Raw genomic sequence first — 8617 nt, forward strand, 5'->3', positions numbered from 1 at the left:
CTAATAAATAAAAAATTTTTATTCAGGATGACCATTTTCGATCGGTGTATTTTCCAGTTGCTCTCTGTACTTCATTTATTACGTTAAATTGCCGTGGTGATGACGAGTTTAGTCGCTTTTGTGTGTAATCCTTATTTTCTGTCAATAGGGTGATGTTTCTTGATGTTCAAGGGGAATTAGTATATTAGTTATAGCTGTCAGAAATTGGGGCTTTCCTCGTTTTGACTGCGTGTCGATGACCACATTTCTTTAGTGTACGAGTAATTTATTGTGATTGTAAAACAAACCAGAATTTCATAACGGGATATAGACATTCCAATTAGTATAGAAATACGCGATTGTTTAAATCGAGGTTTGTATTTACATAGTGATGCAGCATAATTTCTAGTAGATAATTAAGTAATCGAATTTTTAATATCCTTATTCTTGTAATTAACGACAAGGGTTATAGTAGCTTCCGTGATTACGTTGATAGTATCACAAAGATGGTCGTTCGTATTTGTTCTCTATAAACAGCTGAAAAGTAGTAATCATGATGCACTAGTTCCAGAAATAACTAGTCTATATTTATTTTTATTTATAAAACTCTCTTTAGATATTACTTCCGGTTACAACCTTTCCCGTACCTACAGTATTTCGAATTTCTATACACTTTCTCAAAAATATTGTGATGTGCTTCAGATATAAACGCCCAGCGACCTAGTTTTTGGTACGTTCTGTAGAAGCAAATTGATGTGAGACAACGTGTAAAAAATCACGCTAATACATTTTTTTAAATTTTATAGCAGATGTTGAATTGACATTTTAATAGATTTAAATGATTAGTAATATTCTCTTTTTAACCATAAGAGTGGTTAAAGTGATCTCTTTAACCGCAAGCGTAAATAAAGAAAAACAATTGATTGTGCATTCTAATAGAATGCGGAGCACGAAATAAAATGAAATTCAGACCAGAAAACAATAATGTTTCCATGGAAGCGACGGCGCACCTAAGCTTGATATTTTTGACGTCTACATTAAATGCAGAATTTTTAGAAGAGTTATATTGATTTATATGGCTTCTGATAAAAAATAAAGACGATGAACGGAAACTAACCATCTCGAGAAAGTTAATGGCGTAGCCACACCTTTCACACGATGCGATGGTTAAAACATCCCTCTATTTCTTGTATAATAAATAACTATATTGTACCTGAATCACAGTCTCCATTTTGAACACTCAAATGAGTGTGAAATCGGCTAGGAAATCGGGCATTTAATGTTTAAAAAAACGTTATTTACATAAACGTCAGCAAAATGACACATTACCAGCGAGGAAATATTGAAGTGCGGCCCCGTACGATCGTACGAGTCAAGTAGTGTCATTCTTCTCAATCATCAAGAGTAGATACTAATCTAAAAAAGGTTAGGTGGTGTAAAATTCAAATGCTTTATTTATTCCTAACCGTAAATCCTGCGTAATTTATTTTGCATAAACACTATCGTTTTTCCTTGATCTAACTAAAGTAAAGGAATGATGTACTGTACATCAAATTAACTTGGCTGTTAAAAATATTTTAATTTTATTTTGTCAATAATCAGATTCTAGAAAAAAATTGGAACACAGTGATACGGCAAATTTTGGCACCTTCAGGTAGAAATAAGAGCAAGGTGAACATTTCAGCGTGTTCGATCAAAGCACACTGGTTATTTACAAATCGTTTCCAAATACGTACCACACATATTCTCATTTAATTATTAAAACAGTTGTAAATAAATATTTAATAATGCCATCGCCAAGGCTGCATTCTATAATTATTTATTATCTAACAAATAATTACCCTTCGGTTTTAAATATAGTCTCAAGAACGTTATAGAAGCAATGTTACCTCACAAAATGGATATTTGAAGCATTTTATTTACAAAACCTTACGGTTAACGACCTGTGTTGTAAGACCGAGCCTTTAAATTATAAAACTCTACAGTTTGGTGCGTGCCAAAATTTACGGTGCATACATTTGGGTCACTTACACAAAGGATATAATCTGCTTAAGATTGCATATATTTTAAATAATTCATGCGTTAACTGAAACCCACTCCGCTATTACCGTTGCCAAGCTTTGTGCTAGGAAAATGCTCTAGTCTAGTCCCTATAATCTCCAGTAGGTCGTCCTCATTGTGGCTATGTACACAACCTTAATTTAGCTAAAGCGTATTATTTTAACCTACGTGCGACACGAACAATATTCCATGCCCTCTTAAACACGATGCACGAGTAACCAAAAACGAGACAACAAAGTTATTTATGATTAATTAATGTTACGTTCAAACATTACTGAAGGTGCTTTTACGTGTTTTTGAATGCAAAACATACTAAGCGTAATGAAGCAAAAATTTAAATAACAAATTGACTAATTATTGAATCGGTGTCGTTTAAACCTGTTCGTATAAGGATTTCCGAAATCTATTAGATAATTAGTAGAGGAGTTCGACTGAGAATTCATCGTGTTCAATTTTTTCTTATCTGACTTCCGATCTATTTAAATTTGAACTTTCATGTTTGTTGATATTTTAATTTGTTGCTTATTTCTTCGTTGCTAAATTGTGTGTAGGTAGAGATTGATAGTAATACATTCTTTTGCCTAATATAGCATTCGCATTTCCTACATCATTATAGTCAACAAATCAATGGACGTATCAAACAAATATCTAAATCCATTAAATGAAACCTGAAAGGAACTATACACTGTGTCCTAAATAAGGATGTCTATCATGGGGATCTCCGAAACCATAGAAGATACGACGATGCGCAATTAAAGAGTTATTATGATAGTTTAAGGAATACCAGAAAATTCCGATTACTTCCGAAGATATGCAAGAATTTCACGATTAGGGCGGTGCACGCAGGTGCACCATCCGGTTGAACACAACAGCTTACAAAAGTATTGTTTTTGTTGTGGGCTGTATCGTTGCATTCGTAATAAAAAATGCTACTCAATACACGGCGTACTATTTTACGGGTCATCTAAAAAAATTAAGTTGACGATGATTTTCCCTGAAACGAAACGTTGTATTGAAAATCTATCAACGTTGTCTTGTAAACGAGTTGTGTACAAAACGGCAACGTACAGGACTACACGTAATGTAACTACAAGGAACTAATTTACAATTCATAAGCAATTAAAAAAAAACTATTCTGAAAGATTGAAACTTAAGTAAACTAGCAACAAAATAACAACAAGTTAAAAAGTAATCGTAAACGATTTACATAAAGCGCATTTCCACTTGCATTCATTTCCCATTTGTAAGATGCAACTTCTGTTAAAATCGTAAAAATCTGGCCACAAATATGAAAGATAGCGTTGCACATGGGCAATCCATTTTTGACGTGCTACTTCAATTTCAGTTTATGAGAAGAATTTCATTTCAATGCTTTTCTAAATAAGAAAGTTGGAATTGCGCATGCGCAAACCTAAATTTTAAAACTAATGTTAGATTTTCCTTTGTTCCAAGCGCCTAAGTATCACATTTCACTTAAATAGTTCCATAGATAAAATAGTTGGCACTGCGCATGCGCAAAATAAAATTTTGAAACTGGCGTTTGATTTTCCTTTATCCCAAGTGCCTATGTATCAAATTTCGTTTAAATTCTTCCATAAATAAAAAACTTGGCACTGCGCATGCGCAAAACCAAATTTTGAAATTGGCGTTTGATTTTCCTTTATCCCAAGTGCCTATGTATCAAATTTCGTTATAAATTCTTCCATAAATAAAAAAGTTGGCACTGCGCATGCGCAAAACCAAATTTTGAAATTGGCGTTTGATTTTCCTTTATCCCAAGTGCCTATGTATCAAATTTCATTCAAATACTTTTATAAGTAAAAAAGTTTGCAATTCGGTTTACAAATGGTCGAGATGCGAAAAGGGCACTGTGAATTTTGAATCGATTCGATTCAACTTTTGGCATTGCGTATTATATGGCTAAAGCTATGCCCATATTGAATTTCATGCAATTCAGTTCATAACTAACGGAGATGTAAAAGCGATCGAACATTTCTAAACAAAGTTATCGTTCACACGGACAGATAGATGGACAGACAGACAAAGGAACAGACGGAGAGATCAACCGGCAGGCGAGAGATAGCAATGCAAAATTATAAACGATCTCTAGGATCGTTAATAAACGGCAAAAGTGTAAAATTATGGAACATGTAAAAAACGGTTTTTTGTTTTTTTTACAATAACTTTTTTTGTAAGCGGTACAGAAAAAATTCCTTCCTTGGTACAAGACTCGACACCATAACGAACCAAATAGCGAAAAAAGTAGAACAATAGCTCTTAAGATAAAAAACTAGTAGCGTCGCAAAGTTACGGACGGACGGACGGACGGACGGACGGACAAAGTGGCCACAATAGCGCATTTTTTTTTATTTTTGTGGAAATGCGCTAAAAAGTAGCGTAGATCAAATCGGAGATATCAACATGATCTCGTAAGGTGCATCGAAACAATTCTACGGTTAACAATCGTCTTTAAAAAGGTAATCGGTAATACTTGCAGTTAACAGGAACAATCAATATGTCTTCAGGCGTAATCAATTTAGAGGGAAATCGATGTAGATGGTAATATAAAATCAAAGACGAAACAGGAAGAACCAAAACGAGGAGAAATATACGATGTTAATATAATGTCGTGCAAACGAAAAACGTACTTCACAGTGAAATTGATAGCAATGATCTAACTACAATGGACTTACAGGAAAAATATACAAATGGCGTAAGGAGTATTAAAGCGTATTTACAAAACGTTACAAACAACACTTCCATGGATTTCACGCCAGCTCTCGTAATATAATATAAGGACTGTATTGCAGCCTTACTTGACTGATGATATTTTATTTTATTGTTGTTTGCTACTTTTGTTTCTTGTCCTGATGAAGCCCCTTACGAAAGTTGACGTTAACTTTTTGTTCAACATTGGCACGGTCCTATTTCCGAAGAATATTCGTAAATACCAGACGCGTTATCCCTTCGGAAAACTCCGCAGCATTTTTGTACAACTTTGCTTTTCAAAACAATTTCAGAAGACAGTCTTAAACCTACGATAACCTAATGTTCAACTCCGCTGAATTGGGATACCCATTTTTGTTAAAAAGTTTTCATGCTAAGAATTGAACCAGAGCCGCCCGGTTATTAGCCGAGTATCCCTACCACTAGACCATTATGGTACACATTCAATCGTTATTAAACTGATTTTGCATTCCGAAATAGATGGACGGAGGGGTCAATTTGTGCATGTAACTGTAAGCGTACGCGTCTGCCGTTTACAAATATGCTTCCTGGAAGTCGGTCGTATATTAATTTACTTTACTAACCCATACGTCTGGTCAAACGTTGTGCCTAGCACAGATATCACCCCACACCTGCGCATGCGCGATTCTGCCCTTTTATGTATAAGATAAGAATATGTATACAAATTTTGGTTCCAATCGGTTCAGCCGGAAATGAGAGTACAGACGGACCGACAGACCGATATCATTGAGATTTTGTTTGATTCGAATTCCTGGTGCTTCAAAACGTGTATTTCCTTCAAAAAAGTGGGGGGGGGGCACTTTTTATCCCAATGGAAAACCTCCCTTACTGACGTGCGGGTAGTAAAAATTGGGGTGGAAATCAATTTTTATTAGCGAATTTTGTGAGAATTAAAAATAATTTTAGACGAGGGGTGCTTCAGTACTTCCCGGCATGAATTTTTCAAGAGCGAATCTTCCGGGGGAAGAAAATCAAAAGTCCCAGTATGGGACAGTACACACAATGCACATTCAATTTGTTTCATACTCTTTTATGGTTCAGAGACAAACAACTTTCGTTTTCGGCGATTTCTACTAAAAACGCGTAGAAAAATAAAAATGTCACGGTTTTTTGCGCTTTTTCCCATGCATCATTACTTATAAATTCAAGTGCATAAATGTGCAAAATAATTCATCCTTGAGCTTGATTAACAACAACAGTTCACTGTACCAAATGCTTCACAGCGTCTCGTAATTATCTTATTTATGGACGACTAAGGTGAAGAAACGAAAAGACAACACTACCAGAACAGGAACGTTATTTACTTACTTTTGTTTTGTTTATGTTATTTATTTATTCATCGCCCATTCAAATAATTTGAGAATCTTTACATTTTTTTCTTCGCTCAGTATTTGTGTAGAGAATGAGACAATGTTTGTCGTTTTTAAATAAACGTAGATAGTTATGGTAGTTTGTTTTAACCTTCGTGTAATTTATATAGTTACTAAATTTAACGATGAGGAACATCTTTACGGTGATTAAAAACGTCGAAAATGAATAAAAGGCGTCTACTTATTCAAATTAAATTCCAAGGTGTCGGCATATTCACGGTGAAATGATTTGTGGTATTGATCATCAAATACTGTTATTGATCGGGCTCAATGTCATAATTACACAATTTTGCATTTTATATGTTTTGAAATTCTCTTATTACATAAATGCCATTTTCTTCAATATAATGTAGTCTAATTGCAAATTTAGTTGAATCACGAAAGAAATGACGCGGAATTCACTTGAATCAATCAAGGTAACATTCCACATTCTGGAATAATTACAGTATCGCAGGTGCGCAGAAACAATGAAATTGCACCTTGGAATTTGAAAATAGTAAAGCGTTTTAAAAAAAGGAGAGAATAAATCGGGATGCAATGACCAACTAATCTAAAAATACATGAAATGTAGAAAGTAAACTAAAAATAAATTCAGAATGCACGTGTATGTGTAATCTTAAGATTCTTACATCAGTAGGAATCGGCTAATTTAATTTGAACACAACAAAGAATCTATTCTTTTGGCGAAAGCATTGTTTCTTTATTACGTCGGTTAAAAAACACGTTTTTTTTCAAGATCACATTTGATTGCTTTATCTGTAGCATTGTTTTATTCATTTGAGTAAGTATGATGAATTGGCATTATTCGGTAATTTACCCAATCTTTTTGTGAAAGTTTTTCGTTTTCGTTTGCGCGTTCTAGTTCAAGAGGAGCAAAAATCGATTGAGTTACATGTTTTGCAAAGGAAAAGAAAGTAATACCATAAAAATTAAAGCATTTATTGATGAACGATTCCAAAAAGCATTATAATTCGTTGTGTGAGCTTTCGATTTTGCCGAAATATTGACTGCGTGTATATTGGTGTAATTTACAATAATTTTGTGGTTTAATTAATAGCCATTAGCCTATAGAAATCTATTGAACAACTAACTGGTTCAACATTTACCCCAATTTTTTATCCAAAAAAGAAAAGAAAAGAAAAAATGCAAAATGCATTGAAAATCTCGTTGATAACTCTACATTTAACAAACCTATTTCGTTTGTAGGCCACCTTTCAAGTTTTAAGAGTACCCAAAGTTGCATTTCTGTTTCATTTCTCCTCTCGAGAACCGCAAGACGCATTGAGAAGAATATCTTTCGATAGGACATTTCTTATGCTTTTTTGTTTTAAAAATTCCTACTGTAACCCTAAACAGAAGGGAAACAACATTTTTATCCCAGGATAGCCCACCTCCAATGCACGATGTAAGAATAGGGAACCTTTGAACGAAAACAACATGAAAATATAGAGTTCAAACTTACTTTTTGGGAAGAAAGAGAATTATTTTTGTTTTTTTCGTGATTTTCTTTGTATTGATATGTCAAATTTATAAAATTCTAAAGTCTTTTTCTACGGAAACCGGGTAAGATTATAGAGGACGCGAAGATTCTACCATGGTTCGACCAGGATTATAATAAATTCCTAAGAAGATTTTAACAAACTTTCCAAATGTTGTTTAAATCTGAAAATTCGTATAAGGTGATGAAGGTATGAAGTTTTTATAAAGAAAGGGGGGGGGGTAAAGAAATCACTTCGAGACATACATCTTCTTGATATTGAAGGCTAAAGAAGCGGAGAAAGAAGACTTTATGGGAAGAGAAGTGGGCTCAGAAGTGGTAAGTAAATGACTATAGAGCGTTGACACAAGCGGAAAAATGGGACTTGAAGAGACGAGAAAAATTGTTGCGGGATCAGGTGGTAAAGAAGTGTCTAGAGGGCGTTGAGACATACTTATTTTTGGTATTGGAGGCCGAAGAAGCGGCAAAAGACGATTTTAAGGGTTGTGAAAAATTGTGGTTGGCTTAAGTGGTAAAGAAATAACTCGACGGCGCCGAGACACACAATTCTTGGTAGTGCAGACTGAATAAGCAGAGAAAGACGATGTTAAGGGTTGAGAAAAATTGTTGCGGGATGAAAAGTGGTAAACAAATGACTAGAGGGCGTCGAGACATACTCATTCTTGGTCATGGTATTGGAATAAGTGGAGAAAGGGGACTTTAAGTGGCGAGAAAAATTGTTTCGAGCTCAGAAGAGGTAAAGAAGTGACTAGAGGGGGTTGAGATATACCTATTTTTGGTATTGGAGGCTGCAGAAGCGGCGAAAGATGATTTTAAGGGTTGAGAAAAATTGTGGTGGGTTCAAAAGTGGTAAAGAAACAACTCGAGACATACTATTCTTGTTACTGAAAGCTGAATAAGCGGAGAAAGACGATGTTAAGGGCTGAGAAAAATTGTTGCGCGCTGAAAAGTGGTATACAAA

The sequence above is a fragment of the Photinus pyralis genome, unplaced genomic scaffold, assembly GCF_008802855.1.
Source record: "Photinus pyralis isolate 1611_PpyrPB1 unplaced genomic scaffold, Ppyr1.3 Ppyr1.4_LG4, whole genome shotgun sequence".
Lineage (NCBI taxonomy): Eukaryota > Metazoa > Arthropoda > Insecta > Coleoptera > Lampyridae > Photinus > Photinus pyralis.